Consider the following 19,737-nt stretch of genomic DNA (forward strand, 5'->3'; position numbering starts at 1 on the left):
ATATGAGTACAGTGTACCTATAAGATGGTTGTGAGCCTTCATGTGGTTGTTGGGAATTGAATTTTTAGGACCTCTGCTCACTCCGGTCAACCCTGCTCACTCAGTCCCTGCTCCCACCAGTCCAAAGATTTATTTATTATAAATAAGTACACTGTAGCTGTCTTCAGACCCACCAGAAGAGGGCATCAGATCTCATTACCAGTGGTTGTGAACCACCATGTGGTTGCTGAGATTTGAACTCAGGACCTTCAGAAGAGCAGTCAGTGCTCTTACCTACTAGGGCATCTCACCAGCCCTTTATAGAAACTTCTAGAGGGTATCTCCAAAACTCCCAGGTACATTACCAGACATAGAAGTCATTCGTAAAGTAAATCAATATAATTTGAAGGACTGTGTAACAACAGATATTCTTGATATACTCTTTGCAGTATGCATAGGTAAGGAAAGCCAAGAACACAGAACCTTTCTATGGGATAGCAAGCTATGTAAATTTATGAGACCCCCCAAAAGGCTATTTAATGTCCAAAGATAACTTCAATACTATCCTCCCAGATTTCAATAGGCAAATTATGACTTTAATTCTGTTATGTGTAGATCATAGAATAACAAGTAATAAAATAGGAACAGAAAAGAAACTATTAATAGAAGTGATGAAAAGATGACTCAGTCAGTAAAGCCATGAAAAGATGGGAAACTGAATTTCTATCATTGGCTCCCAGGTAAAAGCCAGGTATGGCCACAAACATCTATAACCCAGGCACTGAGGATGGATGGATAGGCTATATTAGGTTCTCACGAGGAACAGAATTTATAAAGTGAATATATATTAAAGGGGGATTTATTTAGATTGTTTTACATAATACGGATTAGCTAATCCAACAACGGCCATTTTTACTTTGCAGAGGCTAAGACCCTGTAACTGCTCAGTCCATGAGGTTGGATGCCTTAATAGTCTCAGGCTGGTTCAGAAGAGTCGGAGGATTCCTGCCAAGCCTCCAGTACACATTGGAAGGCTGAAGAAACTGGATTCTGATGCCAGTGAAAGATGGCAGTAGCAGCCACAGGCTAGATAAAACCCATGAACCAGGAAGATGCACTAGCCAGCAAGATGAAAAGGAGAGCAGACGTAAAGCAAGGTCTTTCCCCTTGGTTCTCTGCTAGCAGCTGCCAAAGTTGCTCAACACATTCAGGGTGAACATTCTCACTTCAGTTAATGTGATCAAGAACACCCCAGGCTGGTGATGGGTCAGTGGGTAGCTGCACTGAGAAACAAGCCTCTTGAGCTGCATTCCATCTGTAAATCTCACATAAAGGCAGAAGGAAAGAACTGACTCTGTAAAGCTGTCCTCTGACCTCCACAGGTGCACCATGGCTCATGTGCCCCTGCCCCACCCCAACGGTGCACACACACACCCAATAATTAGAAAGAAAACCTCAACCAGGCAGTGGTGGCACATGCCTTTCATCCCAGCACTCATGAGGCAGAGGCCGATGGATCTCTGAGTTTGAGACTAGCTTGGTCTACAGAGCAAGTTCCAGAACAGCCAGGGCTGGCTGAACAGAGAAACCTTGTCTCAGCAACAACACAAAACAAACAAACAAAAAGAAAGAAAATAAAACTAAACTTCATAGGCATGTCTAAATTAGCCTAATCTATCTAACTCCAGGGGCTTGTCTCATGGGTAACCCTGGATCCTGTCAAGTTGACGAGCAATATTAACCATCACATGGGAAGGTCCCTGAAGTTACTGGCCAGCTGGTCTAGACAATTGTCCAGTTCTGAGTTCGCTAGAGACCCTGTCTTAAGAGATAAGGTGGGGGCTGGAGAGATGGCTCAGTGGTTAAAAGCACTGACTGCTCTTCCAGAGGTCCTGAGTTCAATTCCCAGCAACCACATGGTGCCTCACACTATCTATAATGGATGCCCTCTTCTGGTGTGTCTGAAGACAGCTACAATGTACTTATATACGTAAAATAAATAAATCTTGAGACAGAGAGAGAGAGAGAAGGTGGAATGATGATATGGCTGAACACTTTGACTCCCAGCCCTCGAGAGAATCTCTGTGAATTTGAGGCCATCCTGATCGTCATAGTGACAAGGGCTTCATAAGAGACCCTGTCTGGAAACCTAAATGATAAGACAGAGAGTGAAAGTGGAAGATATTGTGTGAACTTGTCTGGCTTCTACATGCACAGCACTCACGTGCACATGCTCACAATATAAAACTACATACACTATGCACACAAAAAACTACATACACTATGCACACACACACACACACACAAAATCCTTAGAAACAAGAGTTGGACAGTTAGCAAGGGAAAAACAACAGAAGCAGAAACAAAGCCACTCGTAAATGTTGTTGGGTGTTACTGAAAGACTCCGAGAGGAGCCCCTCGCTCAGGCCTCGGGATAATAGTGGACCCCCAAGAATTCATGAGAGACCAAGCTTGATGCAAACCACATGAGGCTTTATTCGGGGAAAGCCAGAGCTCTGGGGACGACTCGTATCCCACGCAGGGGTAGAGGAGTCGACCTTGAGGGGAAAGAGGTCCCAGTTTTTATAGGTCCTTAAGGGGGAAAGGAGAAGTGGGGAAGGGATTTCCAGATCTAAACAATGTCTATTCTAAAATGATTGATTCCTCAAGAAATGAGTATAGGAGGGAAACAAGGAAGGAGTCTAATGAAGGTGCAGTAACTCCGGATTGGCCCTGACTATGGTTGCTGGGGAGATTTTCCGACTCTTTCCCAGCAATCAATATAGCAACCAATATCACAAACACCTGGCAGTGAGGTGCAGCAGTGGGCACACACCTGGTCAGAACACTGGCAGACACGCAGGTTCGAGGAGCAGCCAGAGCATTGTGCACCTCTATTTTTCTAAAAGTCAGTGAAGCTAGTTCTACTAACAATGAAATCTATTTTGCCAATTTCAGGGCTTCTGTGACCTTTTACATCCTGTCAGGATCTTTCATTATATGCTCATAAGATGGCAGGCAGGGCCGTGACAGAAAGAATTATGACAACAGGGACACCTGCATTGAAATACAAAGCACAAAGACTAATGGGGCAATTTGAGTATTGGAGACAACACATACCCCATTTAAACATCACACTAAGGCCGGTTTATTCAGTTTCAGGGACACAGGACTTCATATGAGCAGAGCAGGAGCAGGCACTACAAAGGATAGCAGGTTGTGTCCATACTGGTTCAAAGCACTTAACTGCTCTTTCTGAGGACTCAGGTTCATGGTCCAGCACCCACATGACAGCTCACAACTGTCTATAACTCTAGTTCTATAGAATTTGATGTCCTCTTTTGGCTTTCTTGGGCACACAGTGCACATACATTTGCAAGTGTAACATTCATAGACTATGTATATATCTTCCAAAAGCTCTATTATCCAATACCTAATCCATAGTTAAAATCGGGGACTATGCTGGGCGTGGTGGCACACACCTTTAATCCCAGCACTCCGGAGGCAGAGGCAGGCAGATTTCTGAGTTTGAGGCCAGTCTGGTCTACAAAGTGAGTTCCAGGATAGCCAGGGCTATACAGAGAAACCCTGTCTCTAAATGCACCCCCCCCCAAATCAGAGACTATGATGGCACAGGATCACTGGTCACTGTGATGGCACAGGGTCACTGGTCATTGTGAACTGTGGAGCGCATACAACACAATTCTGTTCCAACAGGAGCAAGGATAATTTAATTCTCATATGCGTCCCATAAATATTTTTGGAAAAGCACATTTGACTAACTTATGAAGCCTGAATGGACCTCTGGTAGCACAGGAAAGAAGAAAAACAATTGACCAATGAAATCTCTTAAAACCGAAAAGCTTCTTTGTTTTTGTTTTTGGTTTTTGGTTTTTCTTTTTTCTTTTTTTTTTTACACATAATCATGGTTAATTATATTTGTAATTTAAAATTCCAATGAACTAGAATCATCTAAAATTAAAAACAACAACAAAAAAAACCCCAAAGCACACCCACTCACAACCCAGTTAAACTGCAGTTTTCCTTCACTACAGCCTATGGGTTAGGGCAATTAGAGTTCTTAACTAATTATCAGTTTTTAAGATGCCCCGACAATGCTAATCTCTGGACTTATATAGGTGGCATTACCAGCAGTTGGCCTCTCTGCTGGCAGAGCTTTGAACTTGCACTGTGGTAACAAACAATGAGCATTTACCAGGGGCATTGGGTAGGGAAAGTCCAAATCTCTGCCAGTCCCAAATCCATACAGTCATTCCATTCACGAGAATTAAATCGTTTATTGAGTACACATGATAATGGATACACAAGCTTCATTCCCAACTGTTATTTTATCTGATACCGTTATTCAATTTTGATATTGCATAGGGTGTGCCAACAACCATTTTATAACCAAATTGTGACCTTGCTTGGATGACCCTTTCAATGGTGAAACTCATTAAAAGTTACAACAGTAACTGGCAGTTTAACAACATCAAGGTTTTTGAAGACAATGGCTTCTCCACCCAAGCAACCATAAATAAATTCCAAATGGAACTTGGCACCACCCTGAAGGAATTCTAACTTCACACTGTTGGGGAAGTTTACCAAGATGGCTTCAGAATAGACTAACTTTACACAGCACATTAAAAAAAAAAAAAGACACATTTATTCAGCGTCATGATCAGACTATTACATTTAGCAATCAACAGCATGAGTGAAAAGGTCTACAGTAAAACCTTTTGTTGGAATGCTTTACACTTTCCACAGAACAGAAACTAAAATAACCTGTTATACAATTAGTCACAAATACAGTCCTGGAGTTTTTGCCCACACACATGAGTATTGTCTAAAACATGTCTTCTTTGTAGCAGCTAGGCCCTGCCACCACTGTGCTTGGCTGAGTTCACAAATCTGTTGTAACCTGTAGCTTCCCTGTCACTTCTCTGGATCTTCTCTCCTGCTAAGCTTTGTTTCCTGGCTGTATGTAATTAGAACCTCCTGCCACTGCCATAGCTACTGCTGCTGCTGGAACCGCCATAGCCACCTTGGTTCCGTGGTTTAGCAAAGTACTGGCCTCCACCACCATAAGGGCCAGAGCTCCGGCCTCCAAAGTTTCCTCCCTTCATCGGCCCAAAATTGGAAGACTGATTGTTGTAATTGCCAAAATCATTGTAGCTTCCACCACCTCCAAAATTGCTTCCATCATTGCCGAATCCATTATATCCATCCCCACTGCCACCATATCCACCACCACCACGGCTGCCACCAAAGCCACCACGACCACTGAAGTTCCCTCCTCGACCAAAATTGTCATTGCCACCAAAACCGCCTCCACGACCACCACCAAAGTTTCCAGAACCACTGCGACCTCTCTGGCTGGATGAAGCACTAGCCATCTCTTGCTTTGACAGAGCCTTTCTTACTTCACAGTTGTGGCCATTCACAGTATGGTATTTCTGAATAACAATCTTATCCACAGAGTCATGGTCATCAAAGGTAACAAAAGCAAAGCCCCTCTTTTTCCCACTGCCTCTGTCAGTCATAATGTCTATCACTTCAATCTTCCCATACTGCTCAAAATAATCTCATAGGTGATGTTCTTCAGTGTCTTCTTTAATACCACCAACAAAGATCTTTTTCACAGTGAAGTGGGCACCTGGTCGCTGAGAATCTTCTCTAGAGACAGCTCTCAGGTTCCACAACTCTTCCATCCACCTTGTGTGGTCTTGCATTCATGGCAGCATCCACTTCTTCCACAGTGGCATATGTGACAAACCCAAAGCCCCTGGATCTCTTGGTGTTTGGATCTCTCATTACCACACAGTCGGTTAGTGTTCCCCATTGCTCAAAATGGCTCCTCAGACTCTCGTCGGTTGTTTCGAAGCTCAGCCCTCCGATGAAGAGCTTCCGAAGCTGTTCTGGCTCCTTGGGAGACTCAGACTTAGACATGACGGCAGAGTTACGAGAGCCTTCAGCGATGCTTCCTCCGCAGCGTCAAAGAGCAGAAAGCTGTTTTTTGGTTTTTCAAGACAGGGTTTCTCTGTGTAGCCCTGGCTGTCCTGCGAAAAGCTTCTTTTTTTTTTTTTTTTTTTTTTGTTTTTCGAGACAGGGTTTCTCTGAGCCTGGCTGTCCTTCTTAAGCCGGGCGTGGTGGCGCACGCCTTTAATCCCAGCACTCGGGAGGCAGAGGCAGGCGGATTTCTGAGTTCGAGGCCAGCCTGGTCTACAAAGTGAGTGCCAGGACAGCCAGGGCTACACAAAGAAACCCTGTCTCGAAAAAGCCAAAAAAAAGAAAAGCTTCTTAATAGCAAAGGGAACTGTCATACAAGTACAGAAGAAGGGTCACACACATCAGAAAAATGATTTGGAAACAACTAAATATAACACTATTAGATGCACTAATAAAATTATAAAAGGACGAAATTACTTTGCTTGCTACATGTGCTGGTAGCCTTGGTGGTAAGATTTGCACAAAAGTTAATGTGTGGTTTGATGTGATTGTTGTAGTCACATCACATGTGCATGCACATAATCCCAGCACTTGTCTGACACATCTTTTTGAGTTCCTTGACATCCAGGATTACATGCAAGACCTTGTCTCAAAAAAAAACCTAAACAAAACAAAACCAAAACAAACAAACAAACAAAAAAAGACAAAAACAACAGAAAAAAAAGAGAGAGGAAAGGAAAGGAAAGGAAAGGAAAGGAAAGGAAAGGAAAGGAAAGGAAAGGAAAGGAAAGGAAAGAAACAAAAATAATTGCTCTTAGGAGTCTAGAGGTGGTGATCAGGCTGTGTTCTACATTACTCCATATTGTGTAAAACAGTGGTTTTTCATACTCTGCCTTGTCCCGAGAGACTCCATTTTACAAACAGCTTTGAACCCTATTTCGAGTACAAACACAGAGACAGATGACTCTGTACCTTGTTGGGCACTTAAACACTAGCTTTTGTTTGCTATCATCCACAAGGCAGATACATAACTTGTCCCTAAAACTAAGACAAGTGCAACCCTACAAAATTTTCAGAATCAATCAGGAGAGTATCAGTACCTAGGAGTATTACAATCATATAAGAATGGCCAGAAATGGGGCTGGAGCGACAGCTCAGTCACTGAAGTACTTGTAGAGCAAACAGGAGGACCTGAACTTGATCCCTAGAATCCAAGTGACAGGAGCTGGAGAAGTAGGGGCAGGCAGATTCCTGGTGCTGGCTGGGCAGTCAGTGTAGACTGCTTGGTGAGTTCCAAGCCAATGAGAGACCCTGCCTGAAAATAAGAAAAGGTAGCAGATGTTCGAGGCTGTCCTCCACACATGCAAGCACATGTACCTGTACACATGTGTGCCTTACTCCCACAAACATGCAAAAACAGGCCTGGGAGGTCACACTAGCCTGAGAAAAGCGTGGCTCACCCTCACCTGGACTCTACCAAGAGGAAGACATCTAGCCTTGCAGTCTGTCATCTGACCGCCCGTGTGTCAGGAGGATTGACAGGCAGAGAACTCCTGACTTTCTCAGGGACCTCAGCTTGGCTCAGTCTCCTCACTGCTGACCCAACCTACTTAGTCATCAAATATCTATTTATGTGATAGTCTGTCTGGGATTGTTGTCTATTCATCCTTCTGGCCCAGCCCTGTCTTTTGCCTCTTCAGCCTCCACAGTCCCACACCTTGCTTGTGTGGCTAACTTGACTCTGAGGCTAACCTCAACTCTGACCTCCCAGGCTTGACTCTGGAGTGGAACCTCCAGCAGACCTCCAACTGTCATTATCAAATCCCCATGGAAGGGGAGCAGGGCGGAGGAAGGGTATAGGGAACTTTCGGGATAGCATTTCAAATGTATATAAAGAAAATATTTAATAAAAAAAATCCCCATGGAGATTCCTTTACAGCCCATCAGCCTTCTGCTGGCCTTCAATTGGTTCTCTTTGAAACATCCCTTTGCAGCTTCCTTAATCATATGTGCGCCTATGTGTGATACGTGTGTGTAATGTGTGGACTGAGAGAGTTAATATTAGTACTTAAGACTGAGATAAAAGCAAACATGTTGACCATGGCCAGAGTTTAAGATATATTTAAAAATGTGAAAGTCACCTGGGCAGTAGTGGTACACACCTTTATCCCAGCACTAGAGAGACAAAGGCAGAGGGATCTCTGTAAGTTCAAAGCCAGGCTGGTCTACAGAATTCCAGGTCAGCCAGAGTCACACAAAGAAACCCTGTCCCCAAAACCAACCAACAAACAGCCAAAAAGTGAAAGTCTTAGCTCAGTGCTTGTTAGCTCATAAGCTCCCTCACCGATCCTCTCCCCCAACCCCTAGCCCTTTTGATTGAGCTTAGGACATGTCAGTTTAGTTTTTTTTGTTTTAGTCTCACTATCCCTAACTCACCTCACATGCGTAGGTATCTGACTAGTCTAGCCGTGTTGCCCGAGTGCTGGGAGTATAACAGTGAGCCACCATGTGCCTGGCTATCTCAGAGCTGTCACTCCACAGACTGTACACAAAAGCCGAAACCACAGCTGGGAAGTGGTGGTGCACACTTTTAATCTCTGTACTCTGGAGGCAGAGGCAGGCAGGTCTCTGAGTTGGAGACTAACCTGTTTACAGAGCTGGTTCCAGGACAGCCAAAGCTACATAGAGAAACTCTATTTAATAAGTAAGTAAGTAAATGAAACAATATTGTATAATTAACATAATATAATTTTATTGCCAAGCATGGTGGCATGTTGAGTAGAAGATGTATAGGGAATATACTGGGAGTCCGTTTCTCTTCGATTAGACGGACACCCCTCTTTAGTGAAGACGCTTTGCAAATTGAAACTCTTTCCTGTATGTACTGTGCACACACATACCCTTCTTGGAACAATACCCCTAGCAACCAGTTAGCAACTTAGGATGCCCTGCCTTCGTGTTGTTCATACACATCCTGTAGCAGGAATGGCAGGGCCACATCTATGTAAACACTGGAGCTTCGCAGCAACAAAAACATCTCCTATAGGTGGATCTAATTGAAGACTGCCTGAGACACCAGTGTTCCTACAGGAAGACCTAACTGAGGACTGCCTGAGAGACCAAGCATTGCTGGTACAAATAATGCCAGCCAATCAGGAACTGTTGTTTAGAAAAGATGCTTTCTTGGGACCAATGGGGGTGCGGGTGGAGGGCATTAAAGGGGCTTGCAGCAGTGGAGTTTGACTCTGTGCCACCTCATCTCCAACCACCAAGGGCTGGTAGGGTTGGGCGTCGAGTAGTCCAGGGCACAGGCAACAACATCCCTCTCTAAACAATGCAATAAACTTCCTCTGGTGCTGGTCATCAAACACAGAGATTCTATTCAACTGTATCCCAGTTATGTCTGGCTTTGAAGATGCCCAAACTGGTTTTGAACACATGTGCAACATAGCAAACTGTTCTCTAAATGAAGTTTTTGGGAGAACCCCCTATTTATCTACTTATGCCTATGTATAATTGAGTAATCATGCGGTCGACCATGAGCAGTAGAAAAGAGGTTACATAACTTAAATCTGTCTATCAAAATAAAGAACCACTCAAACAATGTCCCTTAGTAGCCATTCCTCCCTTCCTTCTGAGTCCATAAGAAGTCGTCCCAGACAAAATCCTGGAGCCCAGAGCTTGTGGTCTGATTGTGACCTGTGCTTACAGCTTCCTTTTGAATAAAGTTACTTTGTTGTGTTTACAAACTGTGCTCGTGCTGGGCGTGGTGGCGCACGCCTTTAATCCTAGCACTCGGGAGGCAGAGGCAGGAAGATTTCTGAGTTCAAGGCCAGCCTGGTCTACAAAGTGAGTTCCAGGACAGCCAGGGCTGCACAGAGAAACCCTGTCTTGAAAAACCAAAAACAAACAAACTGTGCTCATTTACTCTTTCCTGACTAGACACTAAGAACCTGGAAACTCAATGCATCCTGTCAATCAAGAATAATGTGATTGTCCTCTCAGCTACCCAGGAACTTGGGCAGCAGGAGCACCTGGGTCCAGGAGTTGGAGACAGGTCTGGGCAACATTGCAAGACACTTTCTCAAGACAGATAAAACCAAATTCCATCACGGACACAAGAAGTACATCCAGTCTTCATTCATGACAAATCCATACACGCTTTGTCTTGCCTCATTTCTGACTCTAGCATCATCCTAAAACCTATTTATGGATAAAGGTATCCAATTCATTTCTTGTGATTTGGCTACTTTTTTTCCCCCGTTTCACAACCCACTGTTCTAAAACTTGCCAGTGTCTTTTTTTTTTTTTTTTAAAGATTTATTTATTTATTTATTATATGTAAGTACACTGTAGCTGTCTTCAGACACTCCAGAAGAGGGCGCCAGATCTTGTTGCGGATGGTTGTGAGCCACCATGTGGTTGCTGGGATTTGAACTCTGGACCTTTGGAAGAGCAGTCGGGTGCTCTTACCCACTGAGCCATCTCACCAGCCCCTTGCCAGTGTCTTAAGGAGTTTAAAATCCTTCCAGCTGTGAAACCAAAACCGGGGCCACACTGTTGTTAAGGAGCCACCTGTTGGACATCGTTACTAAGTCTCCATGCCTTCCAATAATAAGTTCCAGCCGGGCGTGGTGGCACACACCTTTAGTCCCAGCACTCGGGAGGCAGAGGTAGGCGGATTTCTGAGTTCGAGGCCAGCCTGGTCTACAAAGTGAGTGCCAGGACAGCCAGGGCTACACAGAGAAACCCTGTCTCGAAAAAACCAAAAAAAAAAAAAAAAAAAAAAAAAAAGAATAAGTTCCTATTTCTTTAGCATAATGTATCCTGCAAACCATGGTTTTTAAAAAGATTTATTTATTTATTTATTTATTTAATGGATGTAAGTACACTGTTGCTGTCTTTAGATACACCAGAAGAGGGAATCTATCCCATTACAGATGCTTGTAAGCCTCCATGTGGTTGCGGGGAATTGAACTCAGAACCTCTGGAAGAGCAGTCAGTGTTTTTAACTGCTGAGCCATCTCTCCAGCCCAAACCATGGTTTTCAGCCTATGCTGAGCTTGTAACCGATGATGCATACTCACCCCTTTGCCTTGACACCCACTGAACATTTGTGGTAGGTGACTCCCCTTGCACATGATGTATTCTTGCACTTATCTACCCCACAGATGGCCTTGAGCCCTGAGTCCCCCATTCTTCTGTCCAGGTGCTACTATCACACTTATGTACCCTACAGATGGTCTTGAGGCTGAGACCCCACTCTTCTGTCCAGGTGATAACAGCCAATTATCTCAACAGCTGATTTCTGCCAACCCTAACCTTTCACTATAACAGGGATCTCAAAAGTCAGCGAGGTGCTGCCCTCTGAAACCCTGACTTACAGAGAGGAATTCCTCTGGCCAGTCCCTTGTGCACTTCTTTTGTTTTGTTTTGTTGTTTTGGTTTTTTTGAGATGGGGTTTTTCTGTGTAGCCTTGGCTGTCCTGGAACTCACTGTGTAGACCAGGCTGGCCTCGAACTAAGAAATCCACCTGCATCTGCCTCCCAAGTGCTAGGATTAAAGGCGTGTGCCACCACTGCCTGGCCCTGTGCACTTCTAAACACAGCTTGCTTTAATCAGACTGTCTTGGAAATGTTCCCCTGACCCAGGTCTAACACAGCCTCCTTGAGCAACAGGCACACACATGGTGCATTAACATACATGCAAGCAAAACATCGATACACATAAAATGAAAATTAGAAATCCACCAACCAAATCAGCAAACTACCAAAAAAACCCTTACATCATTTTTTAGAGACCGTCTCCAAGTTCCTGATTTGTTTTGCTTTGCTTTGCTTTTCAGGTATTATGATAGACTACACATTCTGTAATACCCTAAATCTGATTATAAGGTCTGAAGGATGGAAAGAAGAAGAGATAATGGAGAATTTAATAGAAGACTTGTGGACATTCCTGGTTGTTTATTCAAACTGACTTAAAATCACAGGCAGTTGAATCAGGAGCCATTTGATTCTAGAAGGAGTGAACTTTCACTATTTAATCAGCCATACTAACAAGGAAGAAACACACACACACACATATATACACACACACATATATATATACATATATGTGTGTATATATATACACACATATATACACACACACACATACATTCTAGAAAGAGTGAACTTTTACTATTACCAGCCATGCTAACAAGGAAGAGACTGGTATATATATGTGTGTGTGTATATATATATATATATATATATATATATATATATATAATTTGTTGTTGTATTTGTTGTTGTTTTGTTGTTCTCTGTATAGCCCTGGCTGTCCTGGAACTCACTCTGTAGACCAGGCTGGCCTTGAACTCACAGAGATCTGCCTGCCTCTGCTGGACTGCTGCCACATGCACTGCCACCACGGCTGGCTAAGACCAGCACATCTTAGACCGCTGGCTGAGCCCCACAGCGAACCTATCAAGCTTCAGGCAGTGAACTGGAAGGTTACTGAGGGATTAACAAGTTTAGTTACACAAGAGGAAGTAGGTTCAAGACAATTGGGTGAGTATAAAATCCCTGTGAATTCTTTTTCTTCTTGAGACAAGGTCTCACCACTGACCTAGAATCCACTTTGGAGACCAGGGGTGGCCTCAAATCCACAGAGGTCCACCTGCCTCTGGCTCCAGAGTATTAAATGTGGGTACTACCCCCCCCTTTAAAGTACTGGAGATTAACCGTAGGGCTCTACATATGCTAGGTAAATGTTTTACCATTGAGCTATAGCTTTACCCCCTGTATGTTTTCTCATACCACTTCAAACATAAGAGTGTCATGCTAGACCATATAATATACTACAGTATTTAAGAAATACTTCATTTAGGCTGGGTGTGATGGCCCAGCAATCAGCAGGCAGAGTTTTGTCAGGTGGGTCTTGTCAATTCAAGGCCAGTCTGGTCTACATAAAGAGTTCCAGGATTACCTGGGCAGTGGTGGTGCATGGGTAGCCCTGGCTGTCCTGGAACTCATTCTGTAGACCAGGCTGGCCTCGAACTCAGAAATCCGCCTGCTTCTGCCTCCCAAGTGCTGGGATTAAAGGCCTGTGTCACCACACCCGGCTGGCGCATGCCTTTAATCCCAACATTTGGGAGGCAGAGGCAGGCAGATTTCTGAGTTCGAGGACAGACTGGACTACTGAGTGAGTTCCAGGACAGTTCCTTTGGGCACAACTCCCAGCACCTCAAAGAAAAAAAAAAAAAAAAAGAAAGCCAAAGTCCCGTGAATTTAAAACAAGAAGTCTACAGATCCTCTTAAGCAAGTGCTTTTCCGCTACACCTGGAGGGAGGAAAGCACATCTGTAACTCCAGGAAGGTCCAACCCTCTTCTATCCTCCCCCACACCCCCAGGCTCTACAGTATGCTAAGTCAATGACCACTGTGCTGCCTTTTTTGTTGTTGTTGTTAACTTGACACAAGCTATAGTCATCTGAGAGGAGTGATGTCACCTCTGGGCTGGCGGTCCTGGCTCTCTAAGAAAGCAGGGTGAGTAAGACGGGAGGAGGCAGCCAGTAAAGCAGCCCTCCTCCATAGCTCCTGTGTCAGCTTCTGCCTCAAGGTTTCTGTCCTGTGTGAGTTTCTGTCCTGACTTCCTTCAGGATAAACAGTGCTGTGGAATTGTAAGTCGAATAAACTCTTTCCTCCCCAAGTTGCTTTGGTCATGGTGTAACCCTGATTAAGACAGCCACCTATCAAGTGAATTAGACCTTTCAGCAACTCACTGTGCTGGTGTGAACAAGATTCCATCTCCTATAACCCTGAAATGTTAAAATAAAGCCCGCACACAGCCATCTCAGCTAGCTAAGCCACCTCACATAACCTGTGGTGCTCTGGTTTCTTGAAGCTAATGGGGAGCCTCAAACTAATTATTGTGCCAGAGTAACATTATACAGCTGGCATCTTCTTAACAATGTATAGCCTGCCCACAGGTTATACTATCCATATACACAGGTATTTGCTATCCATAATTAAAGGAATTTGAATGAGGAAGTGTAGTCAGGGTGTGGCTAGTTTGACCACAGGAAGAATCTGTTTTGTTTGGTATGTTAGCTTTAGGGGGCTCAGTGGTAGATTGCTTGCCTAAAGCCCTGGCATTAGGGAGGTCAAGTACCATTTCCAGAACTGAAAATAAAAACAGAAAAGAGAATCAACTTTAGAGTGGAAAAGGTTCAAAACTCTTAGAAAACTGTTTTATTAATATATATAATTTATATAGTAATCAGTGTCTGGCACTAGGAACTGAGGTGCGCATTTTACATATCCCTACCTGAACCAGAAGGGGCTTTCACAGAGCTCAGGCTAAGCTTCAACTGGCTATTTAGCTGAAGATGCTCTGGCTTTGAGAGCCAATGTTGTTTTAAGTTTTAATTATTGTGCCTAAGAGACTCATGAAAGAAAAGTCCTTCTAACCTGTAAGCCCCTTGCACAATGACAGATACCTCCTGAAATGCTGGAGGCAATTCTTTATGGGGGAGAACAAATAGCATGTTTCTGTTCCCCTAAACAAAATTGACTCAACCGCACTGGATGTGCTTGGTCACATGTAATCCACAGGAAATATGTTAGGATGTTGTACACTTGCCTGCTTGGATGTAGGCAGAGGTACATAGGCAGGAAGTATGTTAGCATATAAGCGTGCCCCTGGGTGGATCTGGTGGGAAATACAGTGGCCTTATGGGGTTGCCTTTTTATGCCTCTGGATGTGACTCTTCACCATTTTCTGGGAGCCCAGGAATGGACCTGACCAGAGTCCATCTTTCTGGCAGATATTTAATTAAAGCGTGCTTTAAATGTGGCTCAAAATTGTGGTAGTGGTGTTCCCAGTGGGATTACCACTGCCTACACTTCTCCAGTGCTGGGGTTAAGAGGACCTGCTACCATGCCTCAGTGTTTTAGAAAGCTCATTATGTAGCTCAGTTACAAATCCCAATTCAATTTCCCATTCTTCAGACTTGAAGAATGAGGCACAATGACCTTCTGAGATGGTGCAGTGGTTTGGATGAGAATGTCCCTTTAGGCTCAGATGCTTAAATACTCAGTCCCCAGTTGGTGTCCTATTAAGATAGGTTTAGGGGGTGTGGTCTTTCTGGAAGAAATACATTCCTGGGGACTTTTGAGACTTAAAAGCCACACACCATTGCCATTTCACTCTCTGATTCTTGCTTTTGGTTCAAACTGCAAGCTCTAAGCTTGCTACTCTAGCCACAATACTTACCACTTTACTACCACGAAGGACTCCTGTTCCTCTGGAACCTCTCTTTCTTTAAATTTGCTTTGGTCATGATATTTTATCACAGCAAGAGAAGTAGCTAATAAATGTGAGGCAGTGGTGCACACAAAGCAGAGGGATGGATGGAACTGTTGCACATGAATTTGATGCACTCAATATTTCCTGCAGAAAAATTAAAGGTTCTGTGGAATTGCTGCTCAGTGTCTTTAGCCATTGTTTCACTGAGCATTTTGAAGCACGTTTGACTATAACAAAAGTCACAAATAAGGTTAGTAAAATTAACATTTCCATTTACGTAGCCAAGAATAGATAGACTCAGTGCCCTGAAAATTCCAGAAAACAGCCTTGAGGAAGTCACTGTCGTCTAGTACTTACAGACACTCAGGCTAGCCTTAAACTTGACTTGTAGGTAGGCATGTCCTTGTCCTCTTCATTCATTTACCTCCCAAGTTTTTGAATTACTGATGTTTGTCATCATGCCTAGTTCTCCTGGGGGATGTTTGATAAAGCCAGGAAATATGTTTTCAAATATTCCCCAGGTTAGTTTGAATCTCAGAACAAGACTAATGTAAATACAATAAGAAATATTTGCTATAGCACAACCCTCTATTTAAAAACAGACTTTAAATTTGTGTTTGTGTGTGTGTTTACATACTAGTAAAGTGCCTGTAGAGACTAGAAGAGGCTGACAGATCCTCTGGAGCTGGAATTAGAGGTGGTTTTGAGTCACCTAATGTGGACTCAAGGACTTCTGGAAGAGTAGGAAGTGCTCTTAACCACTGAGCCATTTCTCCACAAAGCCTCCCTGGCTTGGCCAAGTTATGGTCTAGACCTTAGCAATCTGGCGGTTGAAGATTTCTTTAGCTAAACACTCTTCTTCTCCTCCTCCTTCTCCCTCCTCCTCCTCCTTCTTCTTTTTGGTTTTTCGAGACAGGGTTTCTCTGTGTAGCCCTGGCTGTCCTGGAACTCACTTTGTAGTCCAGGCTGGCCTCCAACTCAGAAATCTGCCTGCCTCTGCCTCCCGAGTGCTGGGATTAAAGGCATGCACCACCATGCCCAAACGTTCTATGCCTGTCCCGCACCTCACCTGGGTTGTCTCAGGCAGTTTCAATAGCTGTAATTTCAAAGGTGACAGATTTGAAACTCTTTGTGTTTCTACCACTCCTTAAGGCAAGGTTCTACACCCGAGTACACAGAAGAGCGCCCGTAGCTCTACGCTCCTGGTGTATAAGTACTTAGGTTTGGTGCTGGGGTTTAGATACTGAGGATTCTGCATGTTAGACAAGCCCTCTATTTCAGGACTACATCCTCAGCTTCCGTTCTTGAGAAGTTTTAGTGTTGGCAGAGTACTTAGTGTCTTGGGGCTGACAGATTCAAAGCGGCCGGCTGGAGAGCCCACTAGACAGCTATTCACAGACACTGTACATATACATACTCAAACTGACACTCAGGTTCTTCAATACTTCCCTAGCTTAACAGAAAACTTGTCAGAACACAGAGATAAAGGCAAGAGGTCATTACAGTCATGCATCAACAGGGTTTGGAAGATATAATCAGTTACATATCTTGTTTTAGGCAGGGTTTAGAAGATAATCCTTAGTTATCTATGTATACACAGGCTCAAGCAACAAGGTAAATGTAAACAGAAAGCATTATGGGTAGCTAAACACAATTATGCTACTCCCAAGGGGTCAAATCAGTTTTTGGTTTGTTTGTTTGTTTTTTGTTTTGCCTTGTAAAGATTTTATGTAAGTCTATGCCATGTGTTGGTGCCTTGGAGGCCAGCTAGAGTGTGCCTCTGGACATGGGTGCTAGTAAAACCAATTCCAGTCCTCGGAAGCTCTCCTCACGTCTGAACTCTCTCTCCAGTGTTATATGTTAACATTTTGTTTCCAGACAAGTTCTCTCTATGCTATGTTCTTCCAGCTATCCTATTGCTCAATAAAGAGACAAGGCAGGCCTCAAACTCGTAGAGATCATCCTGCCTCTGCCTAAAATCTGGGATTAAAGACATGCCTCACCACACCTGCCTGGCTGTTGACTTAAAATTTTTTTTTTCTAAAGATAGATTCTCATATAAAACTTTGAGTCACCTAATGTGGACTCAAGGACTTCGGGAAGAGTAGGAAGTGCTCTTAACCACTGAGCCATTTCTCCACAAAGCCTCCCTGGCTTGGCCAAGTTATGGTCTAGACTTTAGCAATCTGGCGGTTGAAGATGGTGCTGAATTCAAGATTTTCCAGTCACAGTCTTCTGAGTGGTGGGATTACCTCTTTTGCTTTTTTGGAAGGGGAGGGCAGGATAGGGTATCGTATAGCCTAGGATAACCTTGAGCTGACTGTGTACCTGAAGACGACTTTGAATTTCTTTTTTTTTTTTTTTGATTTATTTATTTATTATATGCAAGTACACTGTAGCTGTCTTCAGACACTCCAGAAGAGGGCGCCAGATCTTGTTACGGATGGTTGTGAGCCACCATGTGGTTGCTGGGATTTGAACTCTGGACCTTCGGAAGAACAGTCGGGTGCTCTTACCCACTGAGCCATCTCACCAGCCCCGACTTTGAATTTCTGATTCTCCTGCCTCCACCTCTCCAGTAATGGAATTGCAAAACCATGCCTAGTTTTTTTTGTTTTGTTTTTTGTTTTTATGGTTTTAGAGCTTTATTATAGAAATGCAGGGAACGAGAGAAGGTAGAAAGGAGGGAGAGAGAGAGAGAGAGGAAAGAAGAAGACAAAGAGAAAGGGTAGAGGAGAAGTGAGAGAAGAGATAGGTGAGAGGACAAAGGCCATGCCTAGTTTTGAGTGGTGTTAAGGTATTAAAGTCACTAGGTATGGTGGTGCACACCTTTAATCCCAGCACTTGGAAGGCAAAGGCAGGTAGATCTCTGAAATTGAGGCCAGTCTGATCTACAACTTTGTTCCAGGACAGCCAGGGCTATATAGAAAAGCCAAAACAAACACCTCCGAGGCTAGCATGCAGGAATGACACCCTACTAACTGCTATATCCTCAGCTCTTTTGCCTTTTTGTTTATTTATTTATTATTTTATTTAATTTTTTTATTATTTTATTTTTGGTTTTTCAAGACAGGGTTTCTCTGTGTAGCCCTGGCTGTCCTGGAACTCACTCTGTAGACCAGGCTGGCCTGGAACTCAGAAATCCACCTGCCTCTGCCTCCCGAGTGCTGGGATTAAAGGCGTGCACCACCATGCCCCAGCTTTTCTTTCCTTTTTCTTTTATTTATTTTTTTATAAATAGTTTTTGCTTTGTTTTTTTAATTAATACACTGTAGCTGTCTTTAGACGCACCAGAAGAGGGCATCAGGTCTCATTTCGGGTGGTTGTGAGCCACCATGTGGTTGCTGGGATTTGAACTCTGGACCTTCGGAAGAACAGTCGGGTGCTCTTACCTACTGAGCCATCTCACCAGCCCCCTAATTTTATTTTTTTGAGACAGGGTCTTACTATAGCTCTGCCTGCCTGGAACTGTAAACTAGGCTGGTCTTGAACTTACAGAGATCTGCCTACCACCCCCTGAGTGCTATGATTAAAGGTCTTGGCCGTCACTTCTGTATTTAAGTTGTAATTATTGCAAGTGTAAAGGATGAGTGGGAGGCAGCAGAATGGCACTGGGTCCATTCCATCTGACTGATAGTTGCTCTACATGTCCTTCTTCTTTCTAGTACTTGAGAGGGATTCAGTCCAAGACAGATGAGAGCACAGAGAGCAGCATCCATGCCGATCAACCAGCTGCTGGAGACAGCCTACTGAGAAGTGAGGGCTCCCATAATCATTAGGAATACATGGAGGCAGTCCATATGTAGAAATGATCTTTTAATGAAGACTTAGGTATTTCAGGATTTAAAAAAAAAAGATTTATTTTATGTATGTGAGTATACTGTCGCTGTCCTCAGGCACACCAAAAGAGAGCATCAAATCCCACAGGTGATTGTGAGCCAACATGTGGTTTCTGAGAATTGAACTCAGGATCTCTGGAAAAGCAGTCAGTGCTCTTAATTGCTGAGCCTTCTCTTCAGCCCTGGTTTTTTGTTGTTGTTTGTTTGTTTGGTTTTTTGTTTGTTTGTATTTAAAGTGTGGCTTCTATACCCAGTAAAGCTAAATAACCTATCTTTTTTTTTTTTTTTTCCGAGACAGGGTTTCTCTGTGTATCTCTGGCTGTCCTGGAACTCACTTTGTAGACCAGACTAGCCTTGAACTCAGAAATCCACCTGCCTCTGCCTCCTGAGTGCTGGGATTAAAGGCATGTGCCACCACACCTAGCAAACCCCACATATCTTAAGCCTTGAGGAGTGAGATGGGGATGCTACTGAAATAACTTGCGAAGTTAAAAAGAGCCTCAGGGGCCAGGTTCCCAGGCAGGCAGCCTGGTGAGCCATTTTATTCCTTTTTGTTTTTTTCCTTTGCTGCCCTAGACAGTGAACTACAGCTTTCTTATTAATGTCAATGTGTCTGTTTATGTGCCCGTAGCAACCAGAAATTGTTGGATTTCTTGGAGTTGGAGTTACAGGAGTTGTGA

General features: G+C 43.7%; 1 long non-coding RNA gene and 1 pseudogene across 2 annotated transcripts in view; both read right to left on the bottom strand.

The window, feature by feature from the left end:
- LOC115029575 (uncharacterized) overlaps window positions 1–19,737 on the bottom strand; it is a 42,531-nt gene that overhangs the window by 15,856 nt on the left and 6,938 nt on the right. The gene's annotated exons all lie outside the window — the stretch shown is intronic.
- Window positions 4,965–5,973, bottom strand: LOC147005836 (heterogeneous nuclear ribonucleoprotein A1-like; annotated as a pseudogene).

Source organism: Mus caroli, unplaced genomic scaffold (assembly GCF_978045245.1).
Source record: "Mus caroli unplaced genomic scaffold, Mus_caroli_1 scaffold_2, whole genome shotgun sequence".
Taxonomy (NCBI): domain Eukaryota; kingdom Metazoa; phylum Chordata; class Mammalia; order Rodentia; family Muridae; genus Mus; species Mus caroli.